Source organism: Marmota flaviventris, chromosome 17, assembly GCF_047511675.1.
Source record: "Marmota flaviventris isolate mMarFla1 chromosome 17, mMarFla1.hap1, whole genome shotgun sequence".
In the NCBI taxonomy this organism is placed as follows: Eukaryota; Metazoa; Chordata; class Mammalia; order Rodentia; family Sciuridae; genus Marmota; species Marmota flaviventris.
The window spans coordinates 7,196,976-7,221,819 of record NC_092514.1 but is presented as its reverse complement, the minus strand read 5'-3'; the positions used below and the strand labels follow the sequence as shown (position 1 = coordinate 7,221,819).

General features: G+C 36.1%; 1 protein-coding gene and 1 pseudogene across 1 annotated transcript in view; one reads left to right on the top strand and one right to left on the bottom strand.

The window, feature by feature from the left end:
- Positions 1-2,118: 2,118 nt before the first annotated feature.
- LOC139702357 (protein tyrosine phosphatase type IVA 2 pseudogene) lies at positions 2,119-2,626 on the bottom strand (annotated as a pseudogene).
- Positions 2,627-6,333: 3,707 nt separating this feature from the next.
- The window catches only part of LOC114080116 (nuclear pore membrane glycoprotein 210-like), a 101,079-nt gene continuing 82,568 nt past the window's right edge, over positions 6,334-24,844 (top strand). The window contains 1 exon segment of the mRNA XM_071603510.1: positions 6,334-6,858. The gene's annotated coding sequence lies outside the window, so the exon portion shown is untranslated.

Genomic DNA, 24,844 nt, shown 5'->3' with positions numbered 1-24,844 from the left:
GAAGTGCTTGAATAAAATAAATTACTTTGACCTGTTAATTTCAGTTTGAAATTTTAAAATTTTACAAAATCATTAAAGATAAAAGACTTCTTTATTCATGTTATGGTTTGGATATGAGGTGTCCCTAAAGCTCCTGTGTCAATACAAAATTTTTAGAGGTGAAATGATTGAACTGTGAGAGCTGTAACCTAGTCAGTGTAGGCTAGGCTGAATGGACTACGGGTGGTAACCGTAGATAGATGGTGACATGACTGGAGGGGGCGGGTCACTGGGGGCTTACCCTAGAAAGGTGTACCTTCCCTGTTACTCCCCAGTACACTCGGGAATTATGGTGTAAATAATAAAAATAAAAAGCTCTCAATTTTCTCAACTGATATTTACAAACTTAAATGGGTGTTACTATTTAAGATGCAGACATATACTTGTATTTGTAAAAAAGTCTTTATGAATGGAGATAAGGATTGAAAATTCAAGCTGAAAAGTTCTGTGAAATTATTATTGTATTCCCTCTATTCAAACCAATGAACACAATTTTTCTCTCTATAATATTTATTTTTAAAAAATCATAAGGGAAATGCATGGGAAGATTTTTTTTAGTGATGTGTACATCTACTGAATTGTCTTCTGTTGCTCTGCTTGTAAACCTGAGACTACTCTTGAAATATAGCTGAAGTTAATTAAGGATCTTGTGGGAAAAACTGAAATTGTATGGCCAGCAAGAAGTTAATTATCAGATGCATGAACCACTAGCTGATTGTGCAGCTTTTCATAGTTAAATGAGAAAGCCTATTGAAAATCAAGGAAGGTGGCCAAGAAAGGAAGATATTATCACAAAAAAGATAAACAATCAAGGAGAAAATTTGTCCAGCATATTTCAAATTATTCAATAGGAAAATTATGGATGAACAAATCCAAGAAACAGGAATATATGAATACATTCATTAGTAGGCAATTCACTTCAAATTTCTATTGAAATATAGTGTTCCTTTATTTCAATTACGGCTCAATTAAAACCATGTAAAAACATAATATTTAGTATGGAAAAGAAAGTGAGCACACTTATGCAAAATTGGTGGAAATGCAAGCATAAATATTTTACCAAAGCATCCTGCCAAAATCTATTAATTTATACACACTTCAAGTGTGGGTGTTTGGGGAAGGAATTTATCATTTGCTTCATCATAATTCTTTGTATAATATTATTTCTCTTGCATGTTTTCATAAGTTTTATATAACTTTTCATATGGTAATTCAACATATAAAGGAATTCAAATTTCCAAAGAAATTATCTTAGAAAAATGTCTAAGCATGAGGCAAAGATCATAGGTTATATGATTTTCAAGTTTGCTATTTATAAATGCTTATTAACTGATATAGAATTTTTTTCTACTTTCATGTTAGGAGTTTATAGTTGCAGGGTATAATGCAGAATTCAATGTATGTTTCTTTGTTAGTCAGCTTTCTTTTACTGTGACATATAGCTGAAATAATCAACTTATAAAGATAAAAATTAATTTCGGCTCTGAGCTTTGGGATTTTGAGTTCATGGTTGATTGGAATCACTGTTTCTGGACCTGTGGTGAGGCAGCACATCAGGGCAGAAGTATGGGGTAGAGCAGAACCACTCACCTCATGGTTGGCAAAGAAAAGAGAAAGAGGAAAACACTGTGATCCCTTAGTTTCTTTGATGACACATACCCAGAGATCTTGCCTCCTCCCAGTAGTATCTCTCTTGGGACCAAATCTTTAAAACATGGACTTTTGCAGAACATCCTAGATTTACACTGTAGCAATTCTATACTCTTCTGTGATCTATAGGTTAGTAGAAAAATAAATAAATTTTAGTTGACAAGCGCTATTTTGTATGGAATATATATATGGAATATAATATGCTATGGGAGCACCTATGAGGACAATTATACTAGTTTTGGGAATTAGAAAAGAATTGCTAAGAAATTCATCTCTAAATAATCCAAAAATTAAAAACATTGATAGAAAGAAAAAAGATCCAAGGGAGAAGAGTGGTTGAGGAGCACTGAATCCAACACTATTTCGATGACACAGGTAAATTCCAGATTCACATTTCCAGGTACCAAGAGTTCCCTCTAAATGTCACAATCACATAAGCCTTCGTTTGTATTTCTTTCTACTGAATACAGCAATGCCCATTGGTATCTCTGAAGCGTAATCGCATCTTAGGTCGATATTTCTCCAAGTAAAGCAGCTGTTTGGAATTGAATGCTCCCCTTCTTTTTTGTCTTATAAACTGAACTGCATCTTCATACTTCATTCCACATTCAATCAAAGCAAGTGCAACCAGCACAGGTGCCCTTCCCAATCCTGCAACACAATGCACTGCAACACAGCAACCTGGCTCTTCACGGAATTTGGTTTTTAACAAGTTCAGCCAATCATCTACTATCTGATTAGGGGGTGGAGCTCCATCATCAAATGGCCAATCTAGAACGTAGATTCCTTCTTTTTCAACTGGAGCTTTATCATATGTAGCATCACAAACTCGAACCAAAGTTGTCACTCCATACTTCTTAAGTTCCTCTGTGAACTTGTTGAGAGTTGCATAGGTAGGGTTGTGAGTTATCAGAAAACGCATGTTCTCTTCACTACATACAAAATATAAGCAGCCTTTACTACATTTAGGCACTAGTGAGACACATTAAAAGTGTAGGTCGTTTTTCCACTTTTGTTTACTTGATGCTTAATTTACTGGAGTCATTAAAAGAAATATACTTGCAATTAAAAAAAAAAAAAGTCAACTATTTCTGAGGCCAGTCTCGGTGTCCAGAGTCTTCAAGGCAATGTTAATTATGGCACATAGAACCCCCAAGCTCACTTGTCAGCGAAAACGCTGTGCTGAGCCTGGCAGAAGTCTGCCCTCATGCTCAGAATCGCCATAAATGTGCAACGTATATTCCAACGAAAAACGCTGGCGAGCTGGGAACTGGGCATTGAAGTCCGGCGGCAGCGGGAGCGAGTAGGCGCCTCTCTCCTCAGTCACCTCGGCGGCGGCGGCGGTAGCGGTGGCGGCGGCGGCGACGACTCCCCCCCAGCCTCGGCGCGCGACACCCGGCCCGGCCCGGCGGCGGCGGCGGCGCGTGTCCACGAGTCCGTCTTGCTGCTGCTGCTGCTGCGGCTGCTGCTGCTGCTGCGGCCGCCGCTGCGTCTCCTGCTGCCGCCGCTGCCGCCGCTGCCCTGTGGTGTTGCCTCGCGCCGTGCCCGACCGCCGCTGCCGCTCTAGCCGCTCCCGGACGGACGACGGTTACAGCACGGCCGATTGCGCCGCCGCCACCACCGCTGCGCGCGCAGCCGATTTCGAAACCTTTTGAAACTTTGAAAATGCAGTCAACTCCATGAGAATTTTGATTTACAAAACTGTAAAATCTTGAATGTGTATTTTTTAAGCCTCTAAATTTATATTAATTTTTAAAAGTAGATTTAAAATACAAATGCACAAGGGCTTAGAACATTTAATGAGTATATAAAGATCTACCAGATTTAACACTAAAACAGTGTAAGTTATATAAGAAAATACATAATTTTACATGCTATATCATTTCATAAATAACAACATATTTAGTACATTTTAGAAGTGAAGAAGATTAAAAAGGGAAATGAAGAAAAAATATAAAATGGATTATCAAAGTAAAATTAAATTAAAATTAAAGGAAAGAAGACTTTATTCAAGACAATTAAAATATGGAAAAGAGATTGAATTCTACTCCACTGTAACAGAAGGATTTTAAACATTGAGATAAATTAGTGGGGAAATCTGGAGAATGTTCAAGAAGAGGTTGATCAGTGAGACATGTTAAGAGATCACACTGACTTATTCCCAGGTTTTCAAATGGTTTTCTCTGTGATCTCCACCTATTTACTGCTTGGTACCTATCAAAGTTAGGCTCTCACCACCCCATAGAGACTGGGAGGTACAGCCTGTGTTTTCGTTGATGTTTACATTTCAAAGAGATGATTCCAAGTCCTTGAGAAAGACATTTATTTCCTGGAAAATTGCCGGAGAATGAATACACACACACACACACACACACAATTTAAAGAGGCAGAGGAGGCATTTACTATAAGTTTCCAAAGTAAATACTTTAAAACCAGGGAGGTCAGTTTCCAGTAGTCAGGAAAAAGTCAAAAGTTTAGTCAAGCTAAAAAATGAAGCATCAAGAAAGGTATCACTATCACACTGATTCTTATCCTAAGTTCTCAGTTGGATCTAGAATATCCCCAGACTCATATGTGAAAGTCTTGGTCACCAGCCTGTGTTACCACTAGGAAGTGGTGGGGTTTACTGAAAAGGCATCAGTTCATTGAGGGTGTGCACTCAAATTGAATGCAGAGATCCTGACCCCTTCCTCCCTCTTTTCTTCCCAGTGCTATGAGATAAGCAGCTTTATTCTAGTACACTCTACTCCTGGCCATGATGTTCTGCCTCGTCACAGACCCAAAAGCAACTGAGAGAGCTGCATGTGGATGGGAAACTCTGAACCCACATACACAAATAAGCTTTTCCTCTTATAAGTTTTTTTATTTATCTGAGGTATAAATAACATACCTGTATAGTATCAGATACTCAAATTATAATCGTGTCTATGTACTTATATATTCCTTTTTAATACGCAGGAAATTTGGCCTTTAAAAATTATTTTAGCTTTGATTTTAAAGACATCACATATAAAACATGAAAAAAATAATATTGTTATGTTTCCATCACTTTTCAACACAATTGTGAATAATTACCAAATACAGTAATTATAATTGGATTAAAATGTATTTCTAATACTAATAAAATATATGAATAAGGATAGTTCTGAGAAAACAGTTAAGTGCTCCTAACCTAGCCCTGACCCCAAAAGAAAACAGAGCAGTTCCTCTAACAATATGTAGGATTCTACTATACATTGGCAATTCTTTTAGTGCATAATTTATAAATTTTTAATCTTTAATTTTTTTCTTAATAGTCCTTATACTTGTAAGTGCATACTCACAATTTTAAAATAAAATGTCTTAAATAACGTTAGGCACTACCAAAGAAAATTGAACAGATGCCATAAATTTTTTAGATGATCAGCATTGGTATGTATATATTACTTTTCCACAAAAAATAAAATATAGTACATATTTTAAAAGAAGTATGTTAATACTTTGTGATCCCATTAATAATATGATTAAATAAGTATTAATTTAATTATTACCAGCATATAGTTGAGTATCTACCTAAATATGAAAGATAAGTTTTTCTGATATAATATATATAAATGCCTTTATTTGTGAAAAAAAAAATTTATTCCTATATTATGAAAGTCACAGTGCACAAGAAGAATGAAGACAATGCATTTTAAAATTAGTAAACATATTTTAAAAAATAAGCAGATGGCATTTTATGTATTTGCAGAAAGGACTGTGGATTTGTTTACTATAGCTGGGTATATTTTGTTACTATAACATAGAATTTGAATGACGTGCCAAGGGGCTGGTGATGGCCCGCGGGATCCCAACCTATTGGAGGGAGGTGGCCCTGCATCCCTCAGCTCCTCAGGACAACTCTCCACAAGCACCAGCTGCTTCCCGGCGAAGGGACGCGGCGAAAGCCCGTGGCGGCGGCGGCTCCCATGGGTGAAGTTCGCGGCCGCCCGGCGCGGGGAGGCTCGGCCTCGCGCGGTGGCGCCACGTGGGGAAAAGTTTGCAGGAAGCTGCGGGGCCTCGCGAGAACTGACGCCCGCTCCCTCTGCGGCGCCTGGTCACGCCCAGGCCCCGAGCGCCCCGCGGCGTCCCCGCCCGGAGCCTCCTCCTCCGACCCCAAGGGTCGCCCGGGGGAAACGCCTTGGGGCTCCTCGGGCGGGTCGAGGAGCAAGTGTCCCGGGAGGACGCACGGTGCGCGCGGAGGGTCGGGGGCGCCCGACGGGGGCGCCGGAGGGTAGCCCCCGCGCGCGGCGTCCCGCTATCCCCAGTGCGCAGGCGCGGCCGCCCCAGCGCGCATGCCCTGGGCTCCGGAGCGCTGCTGGTCCCCAGCTGCCCACGTGATCCTGTTGGCTGCGGTCCGGTCCTGGCCGCCACTGGCTGCGCGGCTTGAACCTCTTGCGGCAAGGCGGTGAGTTTCCTGCGTGAGCAGCGGCTGGGGCGTTTTCCCGCGCCGGGATGGGCGAAGTTCCGCGCCCCCACTTTGCTGCGACCTTTGCGGGCTCGCCGGCGGCTGCGGGCGGTGAGTTTCCTGCGTGAGCAGCGGCGCGGGCGAAGTTCCGCGCCCCCACTTTGCTGCGACCTTTGCGGGCTCGCCGGCGGCTGCGGGCGGTGAGTTTCCTGCGTGAGCAGCGGCGGGGGCGTTCTCCCGCGCCGGGGCGGGCGAAGTTCCGCGCCCCCACTTTGCTGCGACCTTTGCGGGCTCGCTGGCGGCTGCGGGCGGCGAGCGTCTGCGCGGGGCGGAGGGACGCCGTGCCCGGGAGGGAGGGCTCCGTGTCAATTTTTTTGTGCGACCGACCAACCGCGGCCGGAGCCTGTGGCGCGCGGGCGGCGAGCGCGGGGACCCCGGCGTGGCAGAGCCATGGATGGACCGGATCGGGGCCTTGGACTCCGCAAAAAGCTGCGGTCAAGGTCGCAGCGAGACCGGGAGATGCGCTCCCGGGTCGGTCTGGGGGTCGGCTCGGCGGGCAGCGGGGCCGGCTGGACTCGGGCGCCCTCGCTCGCTTCGTCGTCCGGCTCCGACGAGGAAGACAATGGGAAGCCCCGGTCCTGCCCAGACCCCCGCGGAGGAAGCGGAGCGAGTCCACCTTGGCCAAAGAGGACATCATCGATGGGTTTGCCAGGACCAGCTTTGTCCCTTTTGAAGCGCTGGAGGTAAGCGCTCCCTCCCCCCGTCTGCCTTTATGCACAAAAATTGGAAAAAAATGGTTTCTGTGTTCCTTCCAGAAACAGCACTGTTACTTGCGCTTGGCTTCTGCTCCTAATTTTGCCACTCTGTATGTATTTAACCCTAAGCAAATTTCATAATCCTTTGTACCTCATTTTAAAGGTGTTGAATATATAGATTGCTACTATCTCTTCCAGCAGTGGAAGTCTGTGATTTTACAGATGACTGAATGCTCTGAATAAGATTAAGAAAGCTTTTTTTTTTTTTTTTTACAGTGTCTACAGGTCAATCCAAAGTGCTGTTAAGTGTCCTCAGCTCTTAGGTTGTTTGGTATCATTGGAAACTATAGTATCGAGTTTTTTTAAAAATAGGCTGATATTTTCACTTGTCTTAGTGTTTCACTTTGACTTGTAGTGATCCCTACTTAGAACTTTAGGGAAGATGGGTTAACTAGTGCAGAGGATGACAAGATGTCTGGAAAAATCATTATTTGAAATACTCTCCAGATAAATAAATAAATATTCTACCAGTATTAGGGATTGAACTTAAGGGTGCTCTTCACTGAGCTACATCCCCAGCCCTTGTAAGAATTGCTTTATTTTGAGGCATGGTCTCACTACATTGCCCAAGTTGGCCTTGAACTTGTGATCCTCCTGCCTCAGCCTCCTCCATAGCTAGGATTGCAGGCATGTGCCACCATGCTTGGCACTCTGGTTATGTTATTTATTGTGCCGCCATATGAATTTTCCACCTGTTCTTTTAACTAAACTTAATTGTGTGTGTATATATATTTATTTATTAGGGGATTCTATCTTAAAATGAAATAGCGGCATAAAAAAGAAAAACCACAAGTATTACAGAAAGTCTTTAAATAGATATTGGTTTTAGTTTTACCATGTATAACCTGTGTATCTTTGTGCAAGTTATTCAAATCTCTGATCACCTGGCTCCTTGGATGTGAATTCGAGTGATAACATTGCTTATATTTCTTTATATCTATAGGGTAAATGCTGGCATTACTCAAATAAGAAGGGCTTAGAATTATAACTAATGATAACTCCTTCAAAAAGATGTTCTAAGAAGTAAAATGGGCCTATGAAAAATTCTTTGAACATGAAGTCCTATCCACCTGTTCATCATTATTAATTGTTACTATTGTTAGGCTTTTCATGCAGAATGCATGCTACTTAATTAATATTTGGATTATCAGATATGAGTTTTAATTTGTGGAATAAAGTTTTTCTTTAATGTTATCAAGACAAATTGCATTAATATTTATTGGTGCTATCTTTGCCTTCCTAGAGAAGTCCCTACATTATCATGATTTATTTCATTTATTGAACGTTTATTTTAAATAAACATTTAAGAATGTATATTTACTGTGCTCTGCTTTAGCTATATCAAATTTTGACACACAGTGCTTTGTTTTCAATGTCATTGAAATTACATTGTGATTTGCTATAAAACCCTTGTTTTTTGTAAAAGAATGCTTTTGAAATTTATTCCTGTCCTAATTTTTTTTTTATTTGCAATTGGTTTGTTGACAAAACCAGGTCATTTGTTTTATAGTTTGTCTTACTCAAAATTTTGGTGATGTATCCTTGTCACATGTTTCTTTGTCCCCTCTATTTCCTGAAATTTGACTATTAAATCTAGAGCCTTAATCAGGTTTTAGTGACACATCTCTGGCATGGTGGCACTCGCCTGTAGTTTCAGCTACGCTGGAGGCTGAGGTACGAGGATTGGTTGAGCCCAGGAGTTAGCCTGTACAACATAGGGAGACTCTGCCTCCAAAAAATAGAGAAAAAAGAAAGAAAACTTCATAGGTATTATTTTTGTGTTACCATTAACTGACAGTAACATCTTATCATCTTTTCTAATGTTAACCATCAACAATTATTGTCTGCATCTTAAACAATAATTGATAAAGGACAAGAGTGTATGTAAACATTACTTTTAACTGTTTGTTGAGATATTTCTATAAAACAAACTCACTCATATCAGCAATTTGGCTCCCTAGATCAAATTCAGTCAGAAAAGGTCATATGAAAATGGGATAATTTCTTTCTCTTTACTGGATGTTTTTTTAAATAATGGACTTGTTCTCTAGCATGAACATGATGAAGAGTTATTTTCTTAGTATCATTATGAAAGCACAGAATGGAACGTATGTGATTGTTTCAATTATGGAATCATGACACCAAATTTGTTCAGATTTTTGCATTAGAAACCATCCTGAGTCCCTCTAACATGAACTCCAATATATTTTCACAGTTTTCTTAATTGTTTCAAGATCATCTTGTGCATTTTTTATTACTATTATTATTATCAATATATATTATACAAAGTAATGGGTTTTACTCTGACATTTCCATATAAACATGTATCATATTTTGATCATGTCTACCCTCCATTCTACTTTCTCTTGCTCTTTGCCCACCCCACAGTATCCTTCCCCCTTCCCAATAATTCCTTTTCAATTCATCTCCTTCCCACTTTTTACCCTTTGAAAGAACACTAAGGAATGGTCTATTTGGCTTTTTTTTTTTTTTTTTTTTTTTTGGTGGTGGTGGTGGGGAGGGGGGAACTAGGGATTGAAGCCAGGGGTACGTAGCCATTGACATCCCCTGTCTATTTATTTTTACTTTGAGTCAGGGTCTCACTAAGTTGCTAGGGCCTTGCTTAGTTGCTGAGGCTGGCCTTGAACTTTTGATGCTCCTACTTCAGCCTCCCAAACTGCTGGGATTACAGGTATGCACCACTATGCCCAGCTCTAGTTGGATTTTATGGTAAATCTATTTTTAGTTTTTTGAAGAATCTGTAAAGGGTTTTCCATACCAGCTATACTAATTTACATTTTCATCAACAGTTTATACAGATTCATATTTTTTCCACATTTCAACTAGCATTTGTTATTTTATTTTTTGCTTTTGCTTTTGCTTTGGTTTGTTTATTTATATGACAAGAGCCATTCTGAATAGGGTGACAGGAATCTCCATGTAGTTTTTTGTGATTTATTAAGGCTAAAGATATTATTTTTACATATATTTGTTGTCTTGTATTTATATTCTTTTGAGAAATGTCTGTTCAGATCATTGGTCCAGTTACTGATTGGAATATTTGTTCTTTCTGAAGATTAATTCTCTGTCAGATGAATAGCTGGCAAAGATTTTTCCCCATTCTATAGATTTCCTCTTCACTCTCTTGGTGGTTTCCTTTGCTGTGAAGTAGAGTTTTGATTTATTGTAATCCTATTTGTCAATTGTTGCTTTTGTTTCCTGAGATATCAGAGTACTATTCAGGAAATCATTGTCTGTTCCAGTATTTTGAAGTGTTTCCTATATGTTTTCTTCCAGTAGTTTCAAAGTTTTATGTCTTAAATTAAGATTTTGATCCATTTTGAGTTGATTTTTCTTCAGGGTGATTGAAATCTAGTTTCAGTCATCTGCATGTGGATATCCAGTTGTCTTAGTACCATTTGTTGAAAAGGCTTTTCTCCAGTATATGATTTTTGGCACTTTATTGAGATCAGCTGTCTGAAGATACATGGGTTTATTTCTGGGTCCTCAATTCATATATATATATATATATATATATATAGAGAGAGAGAGAGAGAGAGAGAGAGAGAAAGAGAAATTGTAATGATAATTGTATTATCTGTAAATAGGGAGATATATCTTGTTTATGTTTATATTCTCTTTTTTAATATTTATTTTTTTAGTTGTAGTTGGACACAATACCTTTATTTTAATGTGGTAGTGAGGATCGAACCCAGGGCCTCACATGTGCTAGGCAAGTACTTTGCTGCTAAGCCATAACTCCAGCCCCTTTATATTCTTTTTTGTTGTATCCATGTATATCTGTTTTTATGTCTATACCAGGTTTTTTTTAATTAAAATAGCTCTGTAGTATACTTTATTTATTTGCTTGTTTAGTCATTTGTTTATTTGTTTTTTGCATTACAATTCTTAATACACCTTTATACCACAATTTATCATATCTTTGATTGTATATAAGGTATGTTGACACCAAATTCACATCTTCATATTTTGTATACTGATGAGGGTCTCTATAGTATATTTTAAAATAAAGGATTACAATGCCTATATCCTTAGTCCTTTTGCTCAGAATGATTTTGATTATTTGTGGTCTTTGTTCATTCCAGATGAATTTTAGGATTTTTTTTCTATTTCTGTGAAGAACTGTGAAAGATGTCATTGGTATTTTGATTGTGATTGCATTGAACCCATAGATCACTTTCAGTACTATGGCTGTCTTAACAATATTAATTCTTCCAATCCATGAACATGGAAGATCTTTACATCTTCTACTCTCTAATCTCTTTCTTCACTACTTTCCAATTTTCACTGTAGCAATCTTTCGCCTCCTTGTTCAAGAAACACTGATTTCTTTCTCAGTCCATTCATTACTGATATATAGAAAAGCTATTGATTTTTGTATATTGATATTGTATCCCTACTACTTTGCTGAATTTATTTATCAGTTTTGAGTCCTTTGGTGGAATCTTTAGGATTTTCTCAGAATATAATTGTATTATCTGCAAATAGGGATAATTCAACTTCCTCCTCTCATATTTATCTCACTTTATATATTTTTCTTACCTAATTGCTCTGGCTAAAATTTCAAGCAATATACTGAATGAAAAGGTTGAGAATAGATACTCTATTTCCTGATTTTAGAGGAAATGCTTTCAGTTTTTCCCCATTCAGAATGATGATGGATATAGGTTTATCATATATAGCTTTTATTATAATAAGGTATCTTCTTTCTATATCTAATTATTCAGAACTTAATCATGAATGACTGTTGAATTTTACCAAGGACTTTTTCTGCATCTATTGAGATGATCATGTGATGTTTATTCTTGATTCTATTTATGTGCTGTATGCTGTATTACATTTATTGATTCATATATATTGAGCCATCATTGCATCCTAGGAATGAAACCAACTTGATCATGATATATGCTATTTTTAATGTGCTGTTGAATTCCATTTGAAAGTATTTTATTGAAGATATATATCATCTATATTCATCAGGGACATTGGTCTATAGTTTTTTGTTGTTGTTGTTGTATCTTCATCAAGTTTTGGTAACAGGGTGATACATTGCAGAATGAGTTTGAAAGGGTTTCTTTCCATTTTAATTCATGGAATAGTTTGAGGAGCATTGGTGGTAGTTCTTTAAAAATCTGGTAAAAATTCATCAGTGAATCTGTCTGGTTCTTATACTTTTTTGTTGGGAAACTCTTTATTACTGCTTCAATCTATTGCTTATTATTGATCTATTTAGATTTTTTTATGTCCTATTGGTTCTATTGTGGTAGGTCATCTGGGCCCAGAAATTTGTTAATTTCTTCTAGAATTTCCAGTGTATTGGTATATAGTTTTACTCAATGTTGCTAATGATCCTATGAATTTCAGTGATATGTGTCATATTATCCTTTTTTCATCTCTTTATTTCTTTGGGTTTTCTTTTTTTTTGGTTTGTTTAGCTAAGTATTTGTGAATTTTGTTTATCTTTTCAAAGAACCACCTTTTAGTTTAATTGATCCTTTCTATTCATTTAATTCCTGTTCTGATATTTATGATTTATTTCCTGCTACTGATTTTGGATTTGGTTTGCTCCTGTTTTTCTAATGCCTTGAGAAATATCATTAGATTATTTGTGTTTGCTGTGGTGATTTTTTTAATGTATGTACTCATAGTTATAAAATTCCATCTTAGTACTGCTTTCATTATACTTCTGAAATGTTGGTAATTATGCAACACTGGCTGAGTCATAAAGAATTGAGTGTATGTCTTAGTTGTGATTATTGATCCTGAGTATATCTTAGTTTAAGTTTCTTATGTTGTGAAACAGGAATATTTGTTTCTTTGAGAATTTGATAAAAGTAGTCCTGAGTGATTCATTTCAGATTATAATGACAACTTTTATTACTGCTTAAGTTTTTGTTTTTATTTATTTTTAAAGTTTTTGGTACTAGGGATTGAACCTAGGAGTGCTTTACCACTGAGTTACCTTCCCTATTACCCCCTCTTTTTTAAAACAAATTTTTGAGATGATTTTGCTTAGTTGCTGAAACTGGCCTTAAATTTGTGATCCTTTTGCCTCAGCCTCCTGAGTTACTGGGATTCTAGGCATATACCTCCATGCCTAGCGTATTAGATAGGGTTTTAGAGGGAAAGTAAGAGAAGAAAAACTTGGAAGTGAATATTCAACTCTCTGTACCAAAGTAAGATGACTTTCTTCTTTTTTTCAATCCTGCCAAATATCACAAAACCTGGACATTATGAAGGAAAAAGAATATAAAGGTTTTTTTTTTAGTTTTTTTCAATGTAGTAAGAAAAAGTGGGAGCAAGTAAGTATTTTCTTATGCAATATCTTAGAAGAGTCTTCAAATCTTGTATAAAATAAGTGGTTTTTATCTTGAAATTGCATATAGACACTGTCTTTTTCTTATTAGACTGCAAGTGCTCCTGAAACCCCTCTAATAAATAAGCACTGCCCAACTTTTTCGAGGTCCAATACTATTTCCAAACCATATGTTTCAAACATCCTGCCATCGGATGCACCCAAGAAGAGGCGTGCTCCATTGCCTCCAATGCCAGCATCTCAGAGTGCCCCTCAGGACCTTACAAACATACAGGAGAGGCCAGCCTCTTGTGTGGTGAAATCCACAAGTGTGGAGGAGACTGATAAGGTGGGTAGGTTTGTTTTGTTTTACAGGATGAGACAAGGTTACGTAACTTAGACCCCCAAGAAAGTTAGTAACAGTTATTAATATGTAATAACATGAATAAGTACTTAACTAAAATTGGTACTGGAAAAAGATTATATGTAGTTTGATTCAATGAAGAATAAGTTGCTATTTTATGGAGCTTTTTTTTTTCAAGCAAATAGCTGGTCTATAAACATTATGTCTTACTTAATGCATATATTACAGATGAAAATGCTTATTTTCAAATGAAAATGTTTTTAAACAACAGTCTTTGTGCTAATTCATGGGCTTCTAATTTGTATGTCTTCTTTACCTAATTTTGAGATTCTGCAGAGGAAATACTTGTGTCTACCTAAAATCAATACTAAATCAACATATTGTGATTACCTTTATGTGTTCTTATGTTCAAATCATTGTTCTATGTGTACCTTTTCCTTTAAGTTTTACTTTTATTCTTCTTCTTTATTGTCTTATTTTTACTCCCCTATTATTATTGGTTCCCTTTAATCCTAAATTTGGGACTCTATTAGCTAACAGCTTTTTATGACTAAGCAATCTGTACATTCTTGCTTTATTCATGTGGAAAGTAGATGATTTTTCAAGTAAATGTGATTGAACATAAGATGATGTATTATGTTGCTTGTAATCACACTATGATTTAAATGACTTTGAGAGCAATTTTTATTTTGAAGTATTCAAGACAACAGGTCGTCTTCTCATATCTGGTTGAAGGATTTTATTTCCTCCTCAGAAGTTTAGTAAATTCTAGCCTCAAGAAATGAACTCTTCCCATCACCTAATATGCATTTGGGTACTTTCTTAATTTAAAAAAAAAAACCCAGCAACTTGATTATAGTTTTTTTTTGTAAACTATCATGTGTGTCTTTAGAACATAGCAATTTGAATAGAAACACATCTTTAAAGAAATGCTTAATGAAGTTGTTACTTAGAAAATCAACTCTCTTATTTCTATTAAGACGTCTAATTTAATGTTTGTGGTATAAAATCTCATAAATCAGGAATTTTTTTCTGTAATGGAGTCATTTTTCTGACAAAGTTTTCCAGGGTTACTGCTTGGTAGTTGAGTGAAGCTTTGCAAAAAAGGTGATCTTGAGTTCAGTCTTAAAATGAGTGTGGGAGTCCATCAGTCAGGTGGAGGACCCTGTCCAGAGATTCAGTTCCTGAATACAATAGCTTGCCTGGGTGTGTGCAAGGATCAGATTGAACCAGCAAGGAAATCTAGAACCAAGTCAGGGTCAGAGACTTCATTTTGTGCTTGTAGCTCCTTTGCATTTCTTCATAGCAAAAGCATTTTCAGGACTTTTTATACTTGTATTTACCCTAAAATTACATCCTAAGTATGTAAGTTATTATACTCTCAAGTAGTTACCAAAGCATCTTTTTCTGTATATAGAAGAACCATTTTTTACTTATTCATTACAAAAGTGCATGTATGCACACACATGAATTCTTGGTTGCCTAGGCATCTTAGTGCCTTTTCCTTACATTCCTGGCCATATTTGATGTGAATAGTCACCCTTTGGTCCTGATTTTTTATCTTCTGCTGCATCTCACTGTGTACCTCCATACCTTGCACAGATCCAGGAGGAGTCAGTTTTTGTTGTTGTTGTTTTTTTTTAGATGGGGATTGAACCAATGATGCTTTATCACTGAGCAACATCAAAAGCCCTTTTATTTTTAATTTTGAGACAGAGTCTCGCTAAGTTGTTGAGGCTGGCTTTGGACTTGCAGTCTTCCTGCCTGAGTCCCTGGGATTACAGGTGTATACCATGGTACCCTGCTAGGAACCAACTTCTTATACTTTAACCACATCCTATTTTTATTTTCCTTGCTGTCACTCTTTTACCCATTGTCTGAATTGGAGATACCTGAATTCATGATTCACTATGTTCACTCTACTCTTTAAGAGGCAGCACATCTGTTCTTTTGTTAAATCCATGGGCTGATAATTTTCACTATGTGATTTTAATAGTGTCCCCCTATGTCCAGGTCTTAAATAAATGAAGTCATATTTAAAACTAGTGTTTTGTGGATGTACTTATGGGTGTAGAGATGAGAGCATCTTAATTTTAAGTTAGACCCAAATCCACTGGTGAGTATGCCAATGATGAGTCCACAGAGAGGGCACTTAAGGTGAAGACAAAGCAAAGGTGATGTCATGCTGCTGCATGCAGCTAAGGAGCACCAGCAGCCAGCAGAAGCCATGGGATCATGGCCTTTCCAACACCTTGATTTCCTTGATTTCAGATTTCTGGCCTTAGAAACCATGAAAGAAGAACTTTGGGTTGATCTAAGCTACTCAGTCATGGTAATTTGTTATAGCAGTTATAGGAAACCAATATATCAGTAACTCCAATTGTAACTCCAATCCTGGTATTCTTCTGGTTGTACCTTGACCTCACTGTTACTTAGTGACTCATTACACCTATAAATCAACGTATTTAAAACCAAAATCATTTTTCCCTGCTAGACTGAAAAGCTAAAGATCATTTTTTACTTTTTTCCTTATTCTTTCACATCTACTTAGAAACCAATTCTTCACATAGTCACCCTTCATAATGTCTTCCATTTCCTTTGCTGAAGTCATTCCTAGGAAAATCCAGGCAGAGTAAGGTGAGAAATAGTATTGAACTTATCCTCAGGATGCTCTAAATGGAGCAAGCTGCCACATTTCTATTTGTTAATTATCACTTCCCAGTTCAGAAACCTCAGTTTGCTGTGATTAATTTTCTGGGTCTCAAGTTTCTTTACAGACTGATCATAAGTTTTAAACTTTTAATCCTCGTCATTTTCAGGATGCTTTTAACTCTGACCACAAGATTTGACTTATTGTCTCTCATGTGAAATCCTGCTTCCTTTCCTTTCATAATTGAATGGCCCGATTGCACTTACAAAAGTGCATGTATGCACACACGTGAATTCTTGGTTGCCTAGGCATCTCAGTGCCTTTTCCTTACATTCATTCCTACTATCCCATTCAGTGGATCCTGTTTTTTTTTAACTTAAGAATTTTTTTTTTTTTTTCAGATTTTAGCATAGAATACTTTTTACTTTCTCTTAACATGTCTCCCTTGTGCCTTTTTATTTTTTATGTATATGTTTAGGTAGTATGTTCATATATTACATAATGCTAAAGATAAAAAGGGGAATACAGTGAAAATCATCCTTTTCTGCTTTGTCCTCAACTAAATTCTTCTGCCCAAGGGCAACCAATATTGACAGTTCAAGTCCCTTTCAAGAGCTAATGAATCTATGCAAATTCAAGTCAATACTCATACTACCTATTGTTCTTTTCCCATGGTCATGTGCTACCTTATACCATGTTATTCCTCACTTTTGGTACTTAATGATTCATTTTGGATATCCTTATTAGAACATAAAGGGCTTCCCTTGTTTAAAGATTGAATAATATTACATTGATGGATATAACAGGATTTACTTACCCTGTCATCTAAAGATAAATATTAGGGTTAAATTGCTATTGTTCAAAGCTTAAAGCTCTGTTAAATTTTCCTTTTGTCCTCTTCCAGCTATAGGGCAGGAATTGTATTCTCCAGCAAAATCCTATAACACTGTAGGTATTCAAGAGAATTGGTGGTATAGTACAGAGAATTGACAAACATTAATAAGTAGAGCTTCCACGTATCCAAGTATATTATATACAATGAGAATTTGTCATATCACAAAATGTTAGTATTTATTTCAGTTTTGTATTTGTTGAATTTTCTGAAACACTTGGATAACATAGGTTGCTTATATTTAGTTTTATGGTAACTGGACCACATGGCTTTTAGCAATGTTTTCTTAGGCTTTTATAGAAAATCCAGAATTTTGACAACCTTATATTTAAAAATCAAGGATGAACACCTAAAACATTATATTATATATTACACTGTGCATATAAATATAATTAACCATTGGATTGACATTAGTTATATACAGACATTCAGAAAATTCAGCAAAGCATATCAATTACTTAGTTTACTGATTACTTGCTGAGGCTGGTCTTGAAATTGCAATCCTCCTGCCTCAGCCCCCTGAGTTACTAGGATTACAGATGCCACCACTCCTGGCTGAACTTTGAATTTTAACAAGTCACTATTTTATGTGATTGAAAGTATAGGCATGTTGGGGAAAATGTAACTGGAAGAAAAAATATTTGTACAAATCTGTTCTTAAGTATGCAAAGAATTTTAGATACACTTATATCCTATGATTTTCATTGTCTGTGATGCAAAATAAACTACAAGCATGCACTGTTTAACAGAAGTACAGTGTTGTAATCTTTTCCATTTTTTTTCTTCCAAACTATACTAAAGCAGAAAGCAAATATTGGAAATATTTATGTTATATTAGAAATAAAAATGCTTACTTTGTATGAGTAAAGTGACAGAAAATAGAGTAAGAGAGATAAATACCAGTAATGTCTGACAGTGATTTATAATTAGCAGTTTTATCCATTTTGAGCTTTGAGTTCATTTTAGTGTTCTTTTAAAGTCACTAATACTATGTTTCCCACAGTCAAGGCTTACCAATAAGTTAGTTCATCTGTATCTTGAAAAAAATTGTTAAACACATCTCTTTTATATTTTTTTTGGCTGCCCGTATTTAATAATTTGCCTAATTCCTCTAAGGCATTTCTCAATATTGGCAAATTAAGATATTTGGATTGTGTTTTTGGAACTTATACTGAAATTATTCACATTACAGGCTGTTGATTTTCTGAGCTGATTTTGACAACTGATTGTGCAGTTTCCAAAAAAGATTCATAAAAGTTTAAAATTAGTAAAATAGTCTAAATTTTTCTTGGAATAGTTCTGTACCTAAAATTTTCCCCATTTAAGACTGTATTTTATAGAATATATGTTTCACTGTCAATTTCATGTCCTTAAATTTTTCTGTACTTTTTCTCCATTATTTCAGGCTTCATGTCATTTTCCCTATAAAGGTGGATATATTCCTATCTACAAAAATGTTCATTTGAAAAGAAAAACTTTCCAATTAGAATTTTTCTGGCAGTTTTTAATGGAACTTTTGGAGCATTTTGTGGTTCTAATGATTCAAAATGTCAATTCTGTGACAAAATATAAAATATTTGACTCATTCTCTTATTTATGCAAACCATATCCCATGCATTAGTATAGAAAATGTATACAGTTATATATAGTAAGACCAACATGTGTGAAACAGGAAGTCAGAAATGCAGTGACTTGACTCATATTGAAAGTGACTTATAATTATGGAACTAAAACTAAGTTCAGAAATCTAGTTTCTGCACTGTATGTGCAGAAACTAGATTTATTACATTAGAAGAAGAGGTAAAAGAGTTGAATTTGTGGATAATCTTGACTCAGAATTCATAGAACCTTTGGGAGAATTTTTCATTTGACATATTTGGTGTGTCTTTGCGGCTTAGAGCTATGTGTATACAACACCCACCAGCTTTTCCACTGACCACTAACATGGTATGCCATTTTCTTGGGATATTGAGTTGTGACTGAAAACACAGTCGGAATAATCTCTAGTGGATATTTCATTTTGTCTCCTTTTGCATTCTGCTACAAACACTCAAAGATTGAGCAAATGAGACTTTTGCCATCTAGTATTATGCAAGTGAAATTTAATACCTAGAGTATTCATTTTTAATAAGTAACTTAATTTTTTAAAATATGTGCTGTCTTCATCTTTTACTCACTTTTATATCAATGGCTTACAAGCAGATGATGTATCTGCTTGTATGAGTAGGTATATATTTGTTTTCATTTTACTTAATTGATTTTAATCCTACTTTTCAACAAAGTAATTAAGGCTGTACTCTTCTATATGTAAAGTTTGTATTTGTAATCTTTAAGAAATATACTGTTTTTTAATCCAGATCATTGGGTAACATTTTATTTTCCCCTCCACTCTCCTCTTATCATATGGAAAGTGGACCACACACATCATTCTACAATTGCTTAGGAACAGTGGTTACCATGGCATTTGCAGTTTGATACATGGAATACAGCTGTCTGTACTTCCAAAAATATGACTGGTTTCAGTAGAAAAATGCACTGGCACAATATATTTAATCTTTCCCAGATATAAAGCATATTTTGTCATTGTGGATTTCATAAGGTTCATTTCAAGGGTCAGAATAACAAAAGCAATGGTGAATGCTTATATATTGACTTTTAATATTACATATCAAGTTTAAAGAATATTACCCAGTTAATCTCCACAATAACCCTCTGTATTACTACTTTTTAGTTTTCTGCCCAATTTACTTCTGACCGAAAAGTAAAAAAAAAAAAAAAAAACTATGCTCATTATAAATTTAAATTTTAAATAAAAATATTATTCAAAGAACAGTGGGTTGTGGGATTAATGTGGATTTCTCTTCCTTATCTATTAATATGCAAAAAAGTTGTTTCTCTCTAAAATTGCACAAGATATTCATAAAACCATATTGAAAACCATCAGTGTTAGGAGGCTTTCTTGACCAGTCCTTGTGGTTCAGAGTTTGCTTAGCCTGTCTGCCATGGGAGAGATTCACCTTTCAGTGGTAATTGGTTTGTGTTAACAGAGGCCAGGCAGAGAGAAGTGGGCGTCTTTCCTAGAATGATGGTGATAAGCTTATAGAGGTGGGGCACTGTCTGGAATGAAGCCAGCTATACATCTTTGGTGCATTTTTTGGAATCAACTGAATTGGCCCCAGTTTGTTTACCTGTAGGTGTTTCATATTTCCCTACCCTGTCCCTAGAAAGACTTCTGCTAAAATGATAACAGAAGACTAGATCATGGGCTTGATCATGGGCTCTGCGCTCTTCTGGTTCATCCTGTCTTTTCCCAACAAGATATACTATTGAGAGAGGCCCTCATCTTTGGTCTTTAACAAAATGTAATAAGCAAAGGTTTCTCAATAACAAGAATTGGTTGTATGCTATCGCAGAAAATTGTAGGGCTTATGAAATGAAAATGCATGTTGCTTCAAGAGAAGTGTAAAAACATTTTCAGGTCATAACACAAGTTGTAAAATTTGTAATTTATTTCTTCTTTGCATAGAGAAGGGCTGGAAAAAAGAAGTATATTGTGGCAGAACAGGAATTGTCGTGGTTTGGAGCATGGTTACGTTCTATTCTTGGGCCTATGATTTTTTTTTTTTTTTTGTCCTTGTCATTTTCTTTTCCATCATCATCTTCATTGAACTTTTCTGTGGCTTGGTTTTCTCCTCTGTAGAATAAGGTTTTGTAATTGTGTTCATCAAAGTGTCTTCCAGCTCTAGTATTGTAAAATTATTTTAATCCTTTTATTGTCTTTTAAAATTGGACGAAAGGGCTTTGTTGTTGGAAGCTTTGATCAGTGGTAATGAAATGGTGATGCCTACTTCAACTCTGTGAGGATTTATGAAACCTAAACTACAGAAGCAACTTAAGACATTGAATAATGGACATCTTTCTCCCTGGACTCCTGAAGGACCACATGGGTATCACTAAAAAGTGCTCAAAGACTTAGTTTCATGAAGATGTGTTCAAGTTAATGAAGTTGCTCAGATATTCAAGTTAATGAACATGAATATTTCATACTATCTCATAGTATTTACTAGGAATATATAGCTGGCGAAGAATAATGTTGATCTGTACCTTAAAAAAAATATGTGTGTGTGTGTGTGTATAAAATTTATAATAATTTTACAGGATTTCTTAGGTTCTCTCTATTTACCCCGCTCCTCCCCACATGTGAAAATAATATTGTAAACAGATAATAAAAAAACTCCTAATAGATATATTAAATAACATTATTAAAATTAGGCTACTGTTTATATGCCTTAATTCATTTTTTTCTTTTTGTGTTCTTTAACTCTTATCTAGAATGCATTGATTCCAGTGACCCACATCTTATGATTCACCTAATGATTAATAAGTGACCTAGTAACTAGTGCAAAGCTAGTCATCAGTCTTTTGAACATTATTTAATTCTGTTTTCAACTTTTATTTAGTTTCACTTGAACCAGTGAATTTTGATTTGGATGAGAATTGTGGGACACTAACTATCTGGCCTGGTTTTCAACCTGATGTTGCCCTTTTTGCTAGAGGATTCTGTTGTTTCCTTGTAGTGTTTCCCTTTTCAAAGAGCACACAGTTTGGTGATGTGTATTTCTATTACAGGTGCAGTGGTCACTAATGGCAGACAGACTTATCAGTAGCTTTAACTAAATTAAATAATTGAATATCTCTAATGATTAACCATAACAGTTTCTCCTGGTAAATAGAAACCCATTTTCTCATATTGTAAACCCTTTAGACTTAAAATAATTAAATTTTAACCACTGTTAAATATATATGTATGTATATGTGTGTGTGTGTGTGTATATATATATATATATATATATAATTTGTCCAAAGGAAATGTATCCTGGTTATAAAAGGTAAACATTTATAAATTATTCTTTATTTAATTCTTCATGTAAACTTCACCTGTTAGATTGTTCAGATTTATATACTCTAATGCATATTCACGTACTCATCACCAGCATTTAACAAACTAGTGTTAAATATTTAACTTTTATTAAAGTCCTTCATGGTATGATGAAATAACTTGAGGTGATTAAAGGTGGAGAATTTTAGAACAGCGAATTTGGCTTATGCAGCGGACTAAGCACAGGTTCCTGAACATTGAACACTGTTGGGTTTTAAAGTTGATAATAACTGAGATTGATTCCAGTAGGACCCCCAATGCCACTGTCACCAAAGAGAAAGGCAGTCATAAATACTTCCTTTTTTTAATATCCATACTTTTCACTTTAACCTTAATAACTATCATGTTTTTATTTTGTTTACGGAATACATTCACATGTCATGTAATAACAGCTGATAAATATGGAACATGTACTGTGTACTAGGCACCATTTTATATATGCTGAGATCATTTAAGGATCACAGCACCTTTTAACATAGATATTGTTACTTTTTATAGATGATGAGACTGAAGGTCACAGAGACAGTAAATGACACGTTTCTTGGTTCTGCCCCTAGTGTTGACCCCATAGTCCATTTTGGGGATCACCATTATGGTGAGCTATCTTCCAACATAAAAAACTTCTATGAACCTCCCTCTGGTTTAAAAAGATACACCTTCAGCACACTAGCTGATTGAATTCTGATCAGTGCAAAAGTACAGTTACTTAGAGACTATTGGGAGCGCATCCTGAAGGAAACAGGAGAATATATTCTAAATGGAAACTTGTGTATTACTTAAATAACTGTGGTAATTTAGGAAGTCTACTTTCTAGCTGTAAGTATTCCTGTGTTTGGAGCCTTTCCAATCTTTTGTATTAGGATATATATATAGTATACATATCTAAATACACCCAGCTTTCTTGGCTAGAAATAAATACTTAAGTGTTCTAATGTAAATACTCCATCTTTTCCTGCAGACTTTCACCCAAGAGAAGGATATGTTCAGTAGATACAGACCATCTTTTCCTCAAGACCAAGTACTCCTCCAGGTTTTCTTAGTAGTGATATTTTAGTCAACCCCAAAAAACTTCAAATTTGACTTTTAGTAACTTTCTTTGGCTGTTACCTTAGCTGACTGAAGCTCTTTTCTGAGAGTCTCTTTTTATAAAAACAACTAACCTCTTATGTATCCCATAGGACGACTGAAAATATAAAGCTATTTTTTAAATGCTATTACTGGTGTTACATCTCAAAATTTACATTTCTATTGTTAATCTTGTGTTGATTATCTAATCTCACAATTCTTATTAATTCAGAACTCCTGCTTTTGGATCATCTTATACTAATTGTTACATTTATATTTTGTCTCTTTATTTAGCAAGTTTTCACTATTATAAGATGGAATCTAGTTATGACAGGCACAAGTTCTACCTCATATCAATTAGTAAGAATCATGTCTCTCCTAATGTCCTTGTTCTGTGGGTCTGTGTTTCAAACTGCAACTCTAGAAATGTACACCCATTTATACCAGTGTTTTGTAGAATGATTATACCGTATGTGCTTCCCAAGGTATCCATAGCTTTGCATTCCCTCAATTGTCTTCATAAATGCTATTTATTTATTCTGACAAGTTTTAAATTCCTTGTTCATAGAAATATACATATTCTGTACAAAAATGCTAGCTTATTTTAGGATCTCCAGACTGATAAATATATGAATATGTGGGTATTCTGTATTTGAGTTATGGATATGTTCACATGAATTTGTGAGTATAAAAATTCCTCTATTTTTAAAATTTCTATGCTGTCTGCTTTACTGTATTATGAAAGTCTTTAGCTCTTAAACACTATTGTCTGTGAAGTTCATATCATGACTGCTTTTAGCATGTAATAGGCGAGATCCATAAGTGACAGTGATTGAGAATATGGCCTAAGGTGGAAGTATTTTTATTATATACCTCATGAAAGCAATCAGTCAAAACATGAGAAACATGAAACTAAGGAGGAAGATCAAAGATGTCATTACTTGGTGTGCTTTTACTGCATTGTTACTAATAAACCAGGTCTGCAGTGAGAGTGATGCTTGAATAAGGCTAAACTGAAGTCAGTTTCTCAAGAAATAACATCTTTAGATTTTTAGACAAATATTTTAAAATGTACTTTTAGCATTTAACAATCTCCTTGAGTTTCTCTGAATTTGTTAATACTATGAGAGATCAAGTGAAAGTTTCAGACCACAGAGGCTTTATAATCTACTCAAATCAGTAACAGTTAGTTTCTGGAATAGTACTCGCTCTTAAAAAAAAATACTACGCAAGGGAAGAGGGAGGGAAGGGAGTGGAGGAGGTTGGAGGTTGGAGGTTGGATCCTTTGCTCCCATCCAAAGGTGGGTGAGAGAAACCTGAGTCTATAGGGATATGCTGGCTGGCCGGCATGGTGGGTATTGCTCCTGTTCTTGCGTGTGTGGATTCTGCCTGTGACACTTTGGCTCTGTGTCAGAGAATGGTGAAGATTGTGTGTGGACGAATGATGGATGGCATTTTTCCGGGCAGCTCTTAAAGTTCGTTTTAAGTGAGCAGCTTGGGATTTGGTTTCTTTGCTGTGTGTATGTCTACTAGAAAGAGAAGCCAGAAGGGCTATGTTGTGCAGTGACCCTGTGCCTCCAGGGAGGAAGGAACTGTCCCTTTTCAGGCACCCTCTGAAGTAGACCCAGTGGGAAACACTTCCCAATGAGCCTGTCTCTGTTGAAGGGGGCACTGATGCCTCTATATGG